The sequence below is a fragment of the Saimiri boliviensis genome, chromosome 2 (assembly GCF_048565385.1).
Source record: "Saimiri boliviensis isolate mSaiBol1 chromosome 2, mSaiBol1.pri, whole genome shotgun sequence".
Classification (NCBI taxonomy): domain Eukaryota; kingdom Metazoa; phylum Chordata; class Mammalia; order Primates; family Cebidae; genus Saimiri; species Saimiri boliviensis.
The window spans coordinates 41,675,462-41,692,822 of NC_133450.1; the positions used below are offsets into that span (position 1 = coordinate 41,675,462).

General features: G+C 38.6%; 1 protein-coding gene across 3 annotated transcripts in view; it reads right to left on the minus strand.

Annotated features, from left to right (window-relative positions):
* The window catches only part of SYT16 (synaptotagmin 16), a 284,745-nt gene that overhangs the window by 44,522 nt on the left and 222,862 nt on the right, over positions 1-17,361 (minus strand). The window lies entirely within an intron of this gene.

Below are 17,361 nucleotides of genomic sequence, written 5' to 3' on the forward strand. Positions count from 1 at the left end.
CAGGAAGTGGAGGTTACAGTGAGCTGTTTGCACCACTGCACTCCAGCCTCGGTGACAGAGTAAAACTCCATCTCAAAAAAAGAAAAGAGACTGTGTGTGTGTGTGTGTGTGTGTGTGTGTGTGTGTGTGTGTGTGTGTTTGTTTGTTTTAACTCATTTAGAAATTTTCTGAATCTTTCTCAGCATCAACAACCCAAATATCCTTCTTTGAATTACTGGTTTTTAAAAAGAAGTTGTATTTTACATATATTTGAGGTTTATTGCATGATGGCTTGGGATACATACAGATAGTAAAATGGTTCCTATAGTGAAGCAAATTAACCTATCTGTCACCTCACATAGTTACTTTTTGGTGAAACAATCGCAGCTGAAATCTACTTATGCAACCAAAGTCCCTAATAAAATAGTTTTATTAGCTATAATCTGCATCTTATAGGTTAGATCCATAGGCTCATTCATCTTGCAAATCTGCTTTGTATACTTTGACGTGCATCCCTATTCCTGCCCACTGCCCCCTGGCAACAGTTTTATTCTGTTTCTGTATGTTTGACCTTTTTCTTTTCTTTTCTTTTTTTTTTTTTTTTGATTACACACACAAGTGAAATCATGCAATATGTCTCTTTCTGTGTCTGGCTTATTTTATTTAGCATAATGTCCTCCTGTTCCATCCATGTTAGGGCAAATGGCAGATCTACTTTTGAATTTTTTTTTCATTGTAAATATAAAAATCTCCTTCCTTTCTAAGGCATATTTATGTACCAGGATTTCTTCATCCATTCGTCCATTGACAGACACTGAGGTTGTTTTCATATCTTGGCTAATGTGAATAATGCTGCAGTAAATGTGGGAGTGCAGGTATCTTTATGAGGTAGTGATTCCACCTCCTTTAGGCATATACCCAGAAGATGGACTTCTGGATCATACGGTAGCATATTGTTCATTTCTTTTCTCTCTTTTCTTTGAGACAGATTCTCACTCTGTCACCCAGGCTGGAATGCAGTGGCGTGATCTTAGCTCACTGCAACCTCTGCCTCCTAGGTTCAAGCAATTCTTGTGCCTCAGCCACCAGAGTAGCTGGGATTACAGGTCTGCACCACCATACCTAGCCTTTTTTTTTTTTTTTTTCCTATTTTAGTAAGACAAGAGTTTCACCATGTTGGCCAGGCTGGTCTCAAACTCCTGGCCTCAGGTAATCCACCTGGGCCTCCCAAGGTGCTGGGATTATGGGCATGAGCCAACATGCCCAGTCTATTGTTAATTTACTTAGGAGCCTCTACAGTGCTTTCCATAACAGCTGCAACAGTGTACATTCCCATCAACAGTGGGCTAGAGTTCCCTTTTCTCCATACTCTCACCAATACGTGTCATCTTTTGTCTTTTTGCTAATACCCTCCTAATGAAACACCCTGTGAATTATTCACTTTCTCCACACCCTCAATACACAAGCACACTGGCCCTCTTTCAATTTCTCCAACAAGCCGAGGCTGCTCCTGCTGTCGAGCTCTTTGACTTTGTTGTTCCTTCTGCCTCCCCCAGTGTTTACATGTCTGGCTCCTTCACATTGCAGGTCTCAGCCTGACTGGCACTTCATTGTACAGTCCTCCCTGAACATCCTCCCTTAAGCAGCTGTCTTCATAGCACTAAGCTTCAGTTCTCTGTTCTCCCCTGTAAATTCCGTGAAAATAAGGATATTACTTATTTTGTTAACTGATGTCTCTTAAGATGTAAAACAATGCCGGTTTCACAGTTAGTAGTTCCTAAACACTTGTTAAATATTGAATGAATTGGTGAATACCCAGTGTTCTAAACCTAAGTGTGTATGCGTATGTGCACACGCACACACACACACACACACACACACACACACACACACGGTTCCCTGTGCTTGCAATACTCTTCTCCAGCCCCTATATAGACTAGTCAGAAATCTAATTCATCACTGAGGTCTCAGTCTAGACATCACTTCTTCCAGAAAGTCCTTCCCTGACCTCTTACATCAGGTTACAGGTTCCTTGCATGTGCTTTAAAACAATTTTCTGTTCCCTCTTGTCAGTGCTCCCTCCCATGCCATAGCATTACCTATCTAACTACAAATCACCACACCTAACCTGCACATACCATGCGGATGAGGAGCACGTCAGACCCCCCACCTTTGCATCCAGGCCCTGTCTCCAGGTCAGGTACACAGCAGACTACTCTGTAAATACTTGCTGAATGTGAATTGGAAACTATAAATAATGGGGAATAATTTTTAATCATTTTATATCCCAAAGTCTCATGGTGATTCCAGAAAAGAATATGATTGTTCATTCACAAATAGGTCCTGAAGATGACTTCTGAATCAGAAGCCAGGAAGGAATAAAAAGCCACACTTCAAGTGAGAGAAAATACTTTTGAACACCAGCCTGGTCAAAATATGTATTCTCTGGCTTGTCTAAGAGCTGACATTCCTGAGGTTCTTTAAAAGACTAGCAATAATAACACACTTACTGAGTGCTCGTTATGTGCCAGGCACTGTCATAAGTGCCTCACACAGAAAACCGCTACAATTATTTCCATTTTTCCAAGTAAGAAAATTGACGCAGAGAGAAGTACACAGCTGGCAGAAGACCACACTGCCAATAAAGAGCAGAACCAATATCTGATTCAAAGAAGCCAGTCGCTAGCACCCATATTTCTAATCAAAGTGCTGGAGAATCAGAGAGAGGTGGTAGAAAGAACTCTCACTCTGTGTACTCACATTAACTAGGGGAGCGCCTGTGGCCAAGTCTCTTAACCTCTCTTATGCCTTGTTTTTGAATCATTTTAAAGGTCTAGAAAGCTCTTTTCTAGCTCTAAAATTCTCCAACTTCAAACTTCCTGCTGGACACGCATCAACATTCAATTTGTTTTTCACGGATCTTCTCTTTTACGGAGCAGCTTCTCCAAGAGTACATCTTTGTCATCTCACTTAATTCTACTGGCTGCATCTAGCACGACAGTAGGACCTGAAAACCTAAGAGTCAGAAGAGACGAGATTTCCCAGCATTACTCCAATAAGCTATTCAAATACCATTCCACCAGAAAACCACCGTGTGCTGGGCATAGCACTCTAGGGTGGGATGGATCACTGCGTCTGGAAAGATCCAGGGACACCAGGAACAAAATGGAACTACTTCCACCTTTAGAGTACAGGACCAGCTAAGTACCTGGGGAGATATATGCACGTGAGGAGTGTTTGGATTAGACATCAATCGGAGTGCTTTCCAACTCTGAGATTCTATTCTAGTGTATATTTCTAGGCCAATTTTTAAAATTTAAGTATTCATAAGTCATCCATTTCAAATGAGTTAGCCAATGCATGAATATTTTTCCACCAATAAAATTAACAATTGCAACTAATAGACTAATAGACGGTCCTTGATTTTTTTTCCAGTGAGCCACTGATCATTCACAGAGCAAAATTCTCTTTGCCTGATATAATAATCATACAGTAGTTACAACATTTCCCATATACTAAACATATATGCCAGCTACCTTCTTGGGACTTTGCATCTATCTATTCCATGAAGTAAGAATTATAATTCTGATCATGAAGTAGGAATCATAATTCTGATCATATAAATAGGGAAAAAAAAGGCAGAGAAAAGTAACTTGTCATAAGGCAACAAATTTCAGAAATTACTAAAGTTGGGACTTGAGCATAGCATCTGTGTCCCTAACCACATTGCATTGCATATCATCAGATTTCATTGCATTGGGAAGCTAGAGCTTTATCTAGCTTACTCTTCATAGTAAGGTTTTGCAGAGGGCTCTCCTGCTTCCACCCTGAAATCTGCCAAGAGTCTGCTTTCTTTGTGACGGATAAAGGAAGAGCAGAGCAGTGAGAAGGGCAGTAGTAGTGTGGACGTGAATGCATAGAGGCTTACTGCTCCTTGTGGGGTTATAAATACATGTGCACGTGCTATTCCAAGCCTCACTCCCCAAGGACCTCAGGGAATTCTCAGTCTAAAAAAGAAACCTGCGATGTCTTCCAAAGGCCACTGAGCAGCAATAGAAGTTAATGGTGGCACTGTGACAGGAATAAAAGCAATCCTTTATGCAGCATTTATCACATGCCAGGAATTGTTCTACTGCCCTGACATGTATTAACTTATTTACCCCTCACAACAACCCAGGGAAGTAGGTATTATTATTATCCTCAGACTATGAATGAAGAAACTAAGACACAATGAGGTTAGTAACTTACCATAGTCATAACAGTCTATAAGCAGTGGGCCAAGATTCAAATCCAAGCTGTCTTGCTCCAAAGTCCATGTTATTAATAGTCCATTATGCTCCCTCTACCATCTGTTTCCCCATGGAAAAAACTTAAATTCTGGACAAAATGGATGCAACTATGTTTCATCACTAGGAAAATAAAATCACATATGTTGGGCTGGAAAAGATTTTTATGAGCATCTATTCCCTCTATTTCACATAGGAAAACCAAAGGCAAAAAGGTGAAGTGATTTGCCCATCATCAAACTAAACCAGGACCAATCTAAAGTCCCCGTGTTCCAAGTCAATGATTTTCCCATAGCATTTTCCAATCTCTCCCCATTAGGTCTTTTTTTCTCATTTAAATTTTGACTCTTGTCTATCTGCAAGATCGCAGCTACTTGCCTTTTAATGTGTTTATGTTAACAACTACGTAGCTGATGTGGGTTTCATTTAACTCTATCTTGAAAATCACAAGGTCTCATCTAAGTTGTGACACTTATTTCAGCAATAAAATGTATTTTCTGAAGGATCGTGTAAATATCAAGTTCAAATCCCTTTCAAGCTAAGTACCAAGGAAATATTACAGTAGAAATTTTTATGAAAATCTTTACCTCTTCATCCAATTAACTTGCTAATGTAACACAAAAGAAGTTACACAATTATCATAAATGTGGATACACGCTGAAGCTGAAAGACTGTTCATTTTCCTCAATCACAGAATTCAGACAGATCTCAGATACCATCTAAACTTCTGCCACCAAAGAGAAGCCTGACTCTCCTGCAATCTTTCTGATACATGTACTCTAGCTTCATCCCTTTATTAACAAACGATCAAGGTGCTACTGTGGACTTGATGCACTGGCAGGCAGTTCATGACAGTTCACTGGCAGGCAGAGAGGTATCTAAAAATGGCCCATTAATATCAAGTTCCTACTGCAATGAAGCCAGAGTGTTCCTCTCTAATTTTTAACCAATTTTTTTCCCAGTTTAAGGAATGGCAGAGGAAATTCCATCTTCATCTTCCAAAGACACAGGATCATAGGGTCTCGGTATGACAGAAACTGGCTGTTGGGTGTAGTATCAGCCATGGCTATAGTGATTAAGAATGCAGAATGTAGAGCCAAGTTGACAGAGTTTAAAACTGGGAGATTACATTTGCGAGTTTGGGGCCTAAGCAAGTTTCTTTAATCTCTCTAAACTTCAGGGTCCTCATATTGATATCCCTTACCTCTTAAAATTGTTGAGAGGACTAAATGAGATAAGCCATGTAAAGGCACTTAGCATAGGTCTGGCATATGATATGCTTTTTAAATGTTTAACTATGATTGCTATGCTCGTCATCCTCATCAGCATCCCCCATCATGTCATTGCCCTTTGTGGAAATCCTTTTCTCCAGCCTGGCATTTATATGCGAAGGAAAGCACGTGTCCTCTCCCAGGGTCTGAATTTGAGAACTCACCATTAGGGTTGTTGCAGTGGAAGGGTGGAAAAAAAGACTCGGGCAGGGGAGACTAAGCTGATAGTGTGGGTTGCACTTCCCACCTTACCTTATGATCTTTCTTCCCAAGCCTGGAGGTGGAGTGCTCTGTAGGAGCTAACAACACTGCCTGGAAGTGGGAAGTGCCCAACACCTGCTCATTTTGTTGCTTCTTTTAAGGAAACAAAATTACCAACTGGCGATGCAAAGAGAGGATTTCTTGAGCCTGTCTGCTGCTACTTTACAGATGGAGAAAAAAATTATAAATGATCAGAGCAGCTCCAAGCTTCTTAATTCCTTCTCTCCCACATAGGAGCAATTAGGTAGAGGCAGGTACTGCTCACATCTTGTATAGACAGGAAGTAGAGACAGGCACGGGTAGATTGTGCTCAGTGGTACGGTCCCTGCGTGCTACTTTCAACTACAATTTCAGAAAATCCCTTAGATACGAGATGTCTCCAATATCCACAGCAAATGGCTGCCCATGTTGGTTGGATAAGGATAGAAATAAGGATAAGAAAAAGCAGAAGGAAGATTGAAGACGACAACCGCCCACATTAGACCCTAGGGAAAATGGCCACATTTCTAAAAGCACAATCTGGCCATGCCTGGACTCAAACAGGTTGGCAAAGAGTTTTATAAATTACCTAGTCTTGCTTTTTTTCTGACTATTCCCTGAGGAAGTCTAAGGTTTCCCAAAGGAGCTTCAATGCCGAGGTAGACGTGGAGGTGTGTAGGGATGCAGTGTACAGGTCAGGCTCTGCACCTTCTTCCATCTGGGCTATTTTGTTTTAATATGCTTTATATTTTTATAATATTATGCTTGGGGGAGAAGGAAGAATCTGTCTGGCACATTTATTAAGCTTAAAAACATTGATATAAACCAACTCCTTCATTCTCCCTCATCCCCCCTCAAACAGAAAAACTAAGGCTGAGACTACTTGAGAGACTTGGGTATGATCAAACAGCTAGTAAGTGGCAGAAAAAAGATCAACATCTGGGCCTCCTACAAACATCTGTTTTGTCACCCAAACCTTGTATGAGATGTTTCGACAACTCCATTTCATATATGAACAAAGAGATGGCACTTTGTAATAGTTAAATGTGAGTGAGTCAACTGGAAAATCTTCCATTACAGTTAGTAAAATACAAAGCACTATACTAGGAAACCAGTTACAATATTGAAAATTTCAGTTCTGATAATGGCAGAGTAATTCAAACTAACCCCTCTACAAGTGAAAATTACAAATTCACAACAACATTTTTTAAGCCAACTATCTGAAGGCATGGTGAGCAAGAGCAGGCAGAAATTGGCAGAGATCCCATTTCTGAAAGATGGGAACACAGATACACATATATATATATTCTACTGATTTTTTCATTGCTCTAGCAGCTACTGAGAAAGAGGTGTTAAAATGTCTAACTTTTATTTTGAAATTTTATTTCTTCTTTTAGTTTATTACTTTTACCTTCATGTATTTTGAAGCCCTTAATAGGTGCATACAAACTTATAATTTTGTGTCTTTTTGATGAATTGACCACTTTGTCACTATAAATTATACTTCCTTATTTTGCCTAATACTCCTTGTCTTGAAGTCTACTTTGTCTGATATCAACATAACTGTACTAGCTTCCTTATGCTTACAGTTTGCATAACTCTTATTTTTTAATTCTTTCATTTTCAACTTGTCTGTGTTTATATTTAATGTATGCTTCTTCTAGCTATAATGTAGTTGGGTCTTGCTTTTTTCAACTGAACAATCTGTACTTTCCAGTGGGATATTTATTTAATTTGCATTTAATGTATGAACATTGTTGGGTTTAAGTATGTCATTTTGCTGTTTTCGGTTTGTTGCATCTATTTTTCATCTTCAGTTTCTCTTACTACTTCAAGTATGTGTTAATAACCTATTTGCTTAGAATTCAATTTTAATTTGTCTATTAAGTTCTTTGGCTATACCTATTTGCATTTTCTTTTGACAGTGATTGTTCTAGGGATTGTGTTCTAAGTGAATCACAGCCTATTTTAACACAGTGTTATATCAATTTACAAAATGAATATGTTGCATTATACAATATTATACACTTTACAATGATTTGTACTTTGCAACAGTATAAACAATTTATTTATACTCTCCTTTGTGTTATTGTCATCTCACATTTAACTTCACACTTTATCAACCCCACAATACAATATACCTTGTATTATCTGTACCTTGACATGTAGTTAATCATAATGATGTGCACTTGAAAAAGAGTGTTCTGCAGTTTTTAGACACAGAGTTCAATAAATGTCAAATAATACTAATCTCTACACAACTCTTACAGAAAGAACATTTCTCAACCCATTTTATGAGGCCAGCATAATCCTAATATAAACACCTTTTAACAAAGACATCACACATATAGAAAACCATATACCAATATCTCTTATAATTATAGTTATAAATAATCCTCAGCAATATAATAAAAAATAAAATCCAGTCATGTATTTAAAGGATTATATATTATGACCACATAAGTTTTATCCTAAAAACGCAAGGTTGGTTTATGATACTAAAATTGATGTAATTCACCAAATTAACACAATAAAAAGAAAAACCAAATAATCATCTCAACACCTACAAAAAGCAATGCTTTTTTGTAAGAATTTATTGTCAATTTCGGATAAAAAATAAAACAAAACAAAACATTTCAGCATACTAGGGATATTTCTCAACCTTGAAAGAAAAGAAGTGTAAGGATCTACTAAAACCCTATAGCTAAAATCAACTATGAGAACTACTTAGTGAATTTGGAAAGGTCATTATATAAAAATCAATTCTATTTTTATATTCTAGTAACAAATTGCAAATGAAATTTTTTAAAAGTTCCATTTAGAAACACCATCAAAATGCACTAATACTTAGAAATAAATTTAACAAAAGGCATTCAAAGCTCTCACACTAAAAGCAATAAAATATTATTGAGAGAAAACAGAAGACTCCATATTAAGATGCTGCTTTCCCTCAACCAGTATAATGATTTAATGCAATCCAAACAAAAACCCAAACAGATACTTTTATTGTCAGATTTGACAGGCAGACTCTAAAGTGCTTAAGAAAACATAAAGGACCTAGAATAGTCAAAATTATTTTTAAGAACAAAGTAGGGGGACCAACATATCTGATTTTAAGACTTGTTACATAGCTACATTAAATAAAGACAACTTGCTATTGGCAAAAGGATAGATCAATAAATGAATGAAGCAGAATCGAGAGTCCAGAAATAGCACCTCACAAATATGGTCTATTATTTTTTCACAATAGTGCCAACATAATTCAATAGGGAAATAAAAGTCTTCTCAAAAACTGATGCTTGAGCATATGGACATCTATAGGGCAAAAGGAACATCAACCCTCCTATCTCACATTGATCATGTGTATGTGTGTGTTTACACACACATACACATATATATGATTTTGATTAATTTATACCTGTATATATATATATACACACACACACACATATATATAAATTAATCATAAATCTAATTTTAAGACTTCAAACTATAGAACGCCCAGGGAAAAATTTCAGAGTAATCTTTGTAACCCTAGGATATACAAAAGCATGAGCCATACCAAGCATGAGCCATACCAGAAAAAATATTGCTAGGTTGGACTTCATCAAAATTAAAAACTTTTTCTCTTTGAATAATATCATTAACAAAAAGGCAAACCATAGACTGAGGGAAAATAAAGGACTTCTATCTAGAATATATAAAGACCCTTTACAACTCATAAATAACACAACCAACAAAATTAAAAACTCCAGATACTTCATAAATTAATGTGTCCAAATGGCCTATAAACAAATGAAAGATGTCCCGCATCAGTAATCATCAGGGTAAGATATAGTAAAACCCTATGTGATATCAATAAATTGGGGACCATTAAAAAATTTTTTTTTTTATTTTTAAGTTCAGGGATACACGTGCAGGTTTGTTACATAGGTAAACTGTGTCATGGGGATTATTTTATCACCCGATATGAAGCCTAGTACCCACTGGTTATTTTTCCTGATCCTCTTCCTCCTCCCACCCTTCATCCTCCCAAGGTTCCCAGTGTGTGTTGTTCCCCTCTTCACGTCCATGTGTTCTCATCATTTAGCTCCTACTTATAAGTAAGAACATGCAGTGTTTAATTTTCTGTCCCTGTGTTAGTTTGCTAAGGATAACGGCCTTCAGCTCCATCCATATTCCTGGTGAAAATGTAAAAATGATAAAAATCCTTTTTAACACTGTTTGGCAGTTTCTTAAGAACGTAGGCCAGATGTGGTGGCTCATGCCTGTAATCCCAGCACTTTGGGAAGCCAAGGCAGGCGGATCACCTAAGGTCAGAGATTGAGACCAGCCTGGCCAACATGGTGAAACCCCATCTCTACTAAAAATACAAAAATTATCTGGGCATGGTGGTGCACACATATAATCCCAGCTACTCGGAAGGCTGAAGCCGAAGAATCACTTGAACCCAGGAGGCAGAGGTTGCAGTGAGCCAAGATTGTACCACTGCACTCCAGCCTGGGCGACAGAGCGAGATTCCATCTCAAAAAAACAGTAACAATAATTTAAACAACCTTTAGCCATATAACCCAGCCACCCTACTCCCAGATATTTTCCCAAGAAAAACAAAGACACATGTTCACACAAAGACTTACAAATGTTCACAGAAGCTTCATGTGTAATAGTCAAAATCTGGAAGCATCCCAAAAGTCTAGAAACAGATGACAGATAAACAAATTGTGGTATATCAATACAATAGAATACTACTCAGAAATCAGAAGGAAGAAACTATTTATACCTGCAACAACATGAATGAATTTCAAAAAGCATTAAACTGACTGGGGGAAAATGGCCAAAAAAAATGTGCATTATATAACTCCATTTATATAATAATCTAAAAATTCAAAATAATATATAGTGACAGAAAACAGATCCATGGTTGCTGGGGGTGAGGTTAGAGAAAGATTACAAAGAAGTTGGAGGACATTTTTGGAGTGATGTAAATACATGTTTTGTTGACTGTGGTATTTGTTTCACAAGTACAATATGTCAAAACTCAACAACTTGTGTACTTTCTGTATGTGTAGTTTATTTTACTTCAATTGTGCCTCAATAGAGTTTTTTTAAAGGTGGCTTAAAAGAAATTCTATATCTCATAGCAGCCCTACCTCTTCCCATGGCGAGACAGAGAAGACCTCCCCTGAGTGACTCGAATATTCCCATCATTAAGTCATTGCTGCATAATTGAGAAAGCTCAACTCCATAGGCCATGAGCCAATAAGCACTTGTCTTCCTGCTGTAAACTAGGAGAGAAGGCTCAGTACCCATGAAACATAGCATTTCTCTACTCCCTACTATATTTACCTGGGAAGTTCTTCTGGCATTCCTATTTATATTGTGAGTTCCTAGATAATGCTTTAAATCCAGCCCACAGCTTACTTGTGTGACCCCACTCTCATATTTCTAGTTATTGGACCCTCTTCCCTATGCCAACAGCCACTTACTAAGGTCAAAACCAACTAACCCTGAATACAGACAATGATATTACAACCTGGGACCTTCTGGTGCCATATTCAGCCCACTGTATTTATGCACATGAGAAAAAGTGTTTACCTATTGTGATGGTTAATATTGAGTGTCAACCTGATTGGACTGAAGGATGCAAGGTATTGTTGCTGGGTATATCTCTCAGGGTTTTGCCAAAGGAGATTTAACATTTGAATCAGTGAGCTGGGAAACGCAGACCCACCCTTAATCTGAGTGGGCACCATCTAATCAGCTTCCACCGTGGCCAGGATAAAAAGCAGGCAGAAGAACATGGAAAATGAGTCTTCTGGTCTCCATCTCTCTCCTGTGCTGGATGCCTCCTGCCCTTGAACATTGGACTCCAAGTTCTACAGCTCTGGGACTCTTGAACCTGGGACCACAGATTAAAGGCTGCACTGTCAGCTTCACTACTTTTGAGATTTGAGGACTCGAACTGGCTACCTTGCTCCTCAGCTTGCAGACAGCCTATTATGGGACTTCACCCTGTGATCGCGTGAGTCAATACTTAATAAACTCCCCGTCATATATACATCCGTCCTATTAGCTTTGTCCCTCTAGAGAACCCTGACTAATACATCTATGTCAGCCCCAACTTGTCTTTGCAACTTTGAGCAGGGATTTGTGTTGCTGATATTCACCTAAGGGATCCACCCTATATCAAAGGCTCCTATAGCCTCTTTGAAGCTTATTTTCTTTCCCCACCAGGCCAAACCCATTCAAGATAAAAGAGCTATCATGAAAGTACTGAGAGGTAAGAAGATTGATTCTCACATAGGGATCACAAAACCCTCAACTGCAGATAGTATTCTAAACAGATCCATGACTGTAGATAGATTCATTGGGCCCTCCTTTCTCACTGCAAGGACTCTCTCAAGTACCAATGTTTTCAGAACATTTGGCTTTGAAGATTACTCTAAGCTGTTTCATCACTGCAACAAGAATTCACCTAGACAAAAGCCAGTGTGAAACTACCAGCCTCTCTGACTCTTTTAAGCTCTGCTCTCTCATTTGTATGCCTACTACAAGGGAATTGCTTGATAGGACCCAAGTGTTGTGTTGTTTTCTTACTATGGTGGCATTTGCATACAAATTAATGGCCAAGACTGTAATTTACTCTGCTGAGAACTGAGGTGACCTGATAATTAAATTCCTGCACATGCAGAGAAAACACAAAACCAAACGGTTGTTCTTGCTTTCTTTCCCCAAACCTCCAATATTTCTCTGTCACTCCAATGAATCCTTACAAGCAAATGTTGAGTCAACATTTTAATTTACAAATTCTCTGATTCGAATGGTTTTTTTTTTTTTAATCCCATTGCCATAGATACTAAAATGAAGGGCCTGGGGTGTGTAAACAGGTTGAAAAAGACCATGAATGGCTCTTGGAATTTTCGGGTGTTGTGAGTTTTTGACTTTCTAGCTGTTCAGTTCATTACCAGTCTTCCCATCCCATGCTGTAAATCACCCTCAAGGCAATTTCTAAAGTTATTGTTTTAGCTCACAATAGAGCCAAGTCAAGCTACAGAGATAATTTCTCTGAGGCAGTTACAAAGTCTCCTCAGCATTGACTCTATAGTCAATACATCCAAATATATCACAACAACTGAAAAGAAATAGACTATTAAGAATAGACTCACTGGCCAGGCTCAATGGCTCATGCCTGTAATCCCAGCACTTTGGAAGGCCAAGGCAGGCACATCACCTGAGCACAGGAGTTTGAAACCATCCTGTGCAATATGGGGAAACTCTGCCTATACAAAAAACACAAAAATTAGCTGAGCGTGGTGGCACATACCTGTAGTCCCAGCTACTAGTAAGGCTGAGGTGGGAGGATCGCTTGAGCCTGAGAGGTTGAGGCTGCAGTGAGCCATGATCATGCCACTGCACTCCAGCCTGGCTGACAGAGTGAGACCCTATCTTTAAAAAAGACTCACTTAACTAAGTAACAGCTTTTTAAAAAGCCATATTGCAAAAAACATCATACAATCTTTAGATCAGCTATTCAGTGGTGGTGTGCGTATACTAGAATAGCAGCTCCCAAATGATTCCCCAATAAAATCTAATAATAAATAACTTTTCTCCGTTTGAAAAAAAAAAACAAGAGGAAAAGGTTTTCTAAATGTGCACTTTTCCCGTAACACTTCCATGCTGTGGATGCCTGTTATCACACACATGCTGACAAGAACAAGCAGGTAATAAAACAAATGAATATTAACAAAGAAACTTGGAAATAGCTAATCATGTTTCTTTCTCCAGCTTGTTTTGTCATGGATATGCACATTCACGGCTGTGACCGTTAAATGGCTTCCATAATCTAGTCATACTTTCCACTGGTAAAACGATTCCTGATTCATGATGAAAATAAATCCATTAAAATTTCATGGGGTTCCACAAAAAGCACCTTGAGTTTTTAGGCATTCAACCACCTAAACAAGCCTGGCACCATTGAACAAAAAATCACCCTAGGTATAATAATGCTCTTTGCTTCATTCATTTTCATAATTGTCATACAGAGTTTACCCTCTATTATTTTCTTATGCACATTTTCTAAGGTTTACGTAGTTGTGACTTCCCTAACATTTCTGAGGAATTTGCAGTCTTAATTCATATTTCTCTAGTGTCCGCCCTTAGCATCTATTATATTGTTAGGAATAAAGCACATTTTTCAATGGTGAATGAACAAAGGAATTTAAAAATGAGTACAATACTGTATTAGGGTTCTGCAGAGAAATAGAACCAGTGGGATATAAATGTGTATAGAAAGATTTGTTTTAAGAGATTAGCTTATGCAATCATGGGACCTGAGAAGTGCCAAGGTCTGCAGTCAGCATGCTGGAAACCCAAGAAAGCCAGTGATGTTATTTCAGTCTGACTTTGAAGGTCTGAGAACCAGGGGAACCAACAGTGTAAGTTCCGGTCAGAGTCCGAAGATCTAAGAATCAGAAGAGCCAATGAGGTAAGTTTCAACCTGAGGGCAGGAGAAGGCTAATGTTCTTGAGAAAGGATCCCCTTTCCTCTACTGTCCAAAAACACCTTTTTCATTTCCATTTGAGATTACATCAGAAGGGACCTTAATGTCCACATTTCTGCCAACAATCAGGATGTGATTATTTAGGTATTCTCTTAGAAGATAGGAGTTTTCTCTGGAGCTCTCCTCTTTTCTTTCTGAACCCTTACCAGAATCACCTTTAAAAGTTCCTTCATGACAATCTTGGCATCTTCTAGCATATACCTCAAAACCTTCCAGCCTCTACCCGTTACCCAGTTCCAAAGCTGCTTTTACACTTTTAGATACTTATTATAGCAGCACCCTACTGCTCAGAACCAATTTAATTATTTCATGCAGCTATAAAAAAGTATCATAGACTGAGTGATTTATAAACAACAGAAACATTTCTTATAGTTCTCGAAGTCTGAAACCAGAATGGCAGCATGCTTAGGGTCTGGGGAGGGGCCTCTTCTGGGCTGCAGATAGCTGACTTCTCCTTTTATCCTCACAGGACAGAAAGAGAGCTCACTAGCTCTCCTGCCTTATCAAGGCACTAATCCCATTCATCAGGGCTCCACCTCCATGACCTAATTACTTCCCAAAGACTCTACTTCTAAGTACCAACTCATCAGGATTAGGGTTTTAACAAATGAGTTTTTGGGGGATGTAAACATTTAGTGCATAACACCCCACAAACACACAGAAGATAATACATTAGAGGGATTAAACTAGCTTAAGGAGGGATGGAACACAAAGAATACACAGTAATCTCATGCATACGTGAAGATCTACAAAACTTAGCCCTGTATTAGGCCATGAGCACAGAAGAAGCTTCAGAACTACAATTAGACCACATTCTAATTTCAACACCATTCAAAATGTCTCCTAAAAATGCTTTTGGAAACCAGAAACCACATTTTTAAATAATTGATGGGTCAAAGAAGAAGCCCTAATTGGAATAATAAAATATTTATAACTGAAAAATAATGAACACATCACATATCATACACTTGTGGGATATAGTTAAAGTGGTACTTAAAGGAAAATCATGGATTAATTTAATGCATATATTAGAAAGCAAAAAAAAGATTGAAAAATTAATATGATAAATGGTCAACTTAAGATGTTATCAATAAATAGTTTAAGCCAAAGCAAAATACAAGGAAGAAATATAAAAGATAAAAGCAGGTATTAATAAAAATATTAATATAAAGAAAACATAACGAAATCAGAGGAGATAAAAACTGCATTTTCTTTTTTTCAGACAGGGTCTTTCTCTATCTCCCAGGCTAGAGTGCACAGCTCACTGCAGCCTCAGCCACCCAGGCTCAAGCAATCCTCCCCCATCAGCCTCCCAAGTAACTGAGACTACAGGCACATGCCACCACACCCAGCTAATTTTCTAATTTTTTTTTTATAAAGACAGTTTCAGCAGGTTGCCCACACTGATGTCAAACTCCTCGGCTTACATGATCCACCCTGCCTCAGCCTCCCAAAGTGCTAAGAATATAGGCACGAACCACCACGCCCAACCAAAAACTGCATGTTTTAATGATAAGCCACTAACAAGATTGAGATATAAAGCTGTATATACAGTAGACCTTCAAAAATCATAAGAGAAAAAAGTTTAAGCAACTCAGCAACTTTAAAAAGAAAAACATAAAACATATAAACCAGTAACCATTATACGGAATATTTAGAAAAAAATTCCAAAGACACCCAGATGGTTTTATACACCTTTTTCCAACATTCAAAGAATAGGTGACTGCTCTTTTATATAAGCTGTTTTAGAAGGAAACCCCCCCCCATATAATTATATGAGTATAATGTAAACTCAAGGAAGATAATTTATGTAATAGATCAATCTCACTTATGATTCTAGGAGCAAATATCCTAAACTACATAGCAGCAAACACAATTTATTTATTTATTTATTTTTATTTATTTAGAGACGGAGTCTCACTCTGTCACCCAGGCTGAAGGCAGTGGAACAACCTCAGCTCACTGCAACCTCTATCTCCTAGATTCAAGCAATTCTCATGCCTCAGCTTCCTGAGTAGCTGGGATGATAGGCATGTGTCACCACACCCGGCTAATTTTTTTTGAGACAGAGTTTTGCTCTTGTTGCCCAGGCTGGAGTGCAATGGCACAATCTCAGCTCACCACAATGTCCACCTCCTGAGTTCAAGCAATTCTCCTGCTTCAGCCTCCCAGGTAGCTGGAATAACAGGTATGTGCCACCATGCCCAGCTAATTTTGTATTTTTCATAGAGATGGGGTTTCTCCACATTGGCCAGCCTGGTCTCAAACTCCTAACCTCAGGTGATCCACCCACCCAACATGCTGGGATTACAGGTGTGAGCCACTGCACCCAGGCTAATTTTTGTATTTTTAGTACAGATGGGGTTTCTCCATGTTGGCCGGGCTGGTCATGAATTCCTGACCTCGTGATCTGCCCTCCTTGGCCTCCCAAAGTACTGGGATTACAGGCATGAGCCACCATGCCCAGCCACAAAATTAATAATGTATTAAAAATAGTTGTCCTTGGCATATACAGAGGATTGGTTCTAAACCACAACCCCCACACACATATATCAGCACTTACTGAAGCCCAGCAATTAGCCCAGCAGAACCCACAAAGACTTGGAACCAACTCAAATGCTCATAAATGATAGACTGGATAAAGAAAATGTGGCACATATACACAATGGAATACTATGCAGCCATAAAAAAAGAACAAGTTCTTGTCCTTTGCAGGGACATGGATGAAGCTGGAAACCATCATTCTCAGTAAACTAACACAGGAACAGAAAACCAAACACCACATGTTCTCACTCATAAATGGGAGTTGAACAATGAGAACACATGGACACAGGGAGGAGAACATCACACACCGGGGCCTATCAAGTGGGGTGGGACAAGGGGAAGGAGAGCATTAGAACAAATACCTAATGCATGTGGGGCTTAAAATGTAGATGACACGTTGACAGGTGCAGCAAACCACCATGGCACATGTATACCTATGTCACAAAACGGCACACTCTGTACATGTATCCAAAACTTAAAG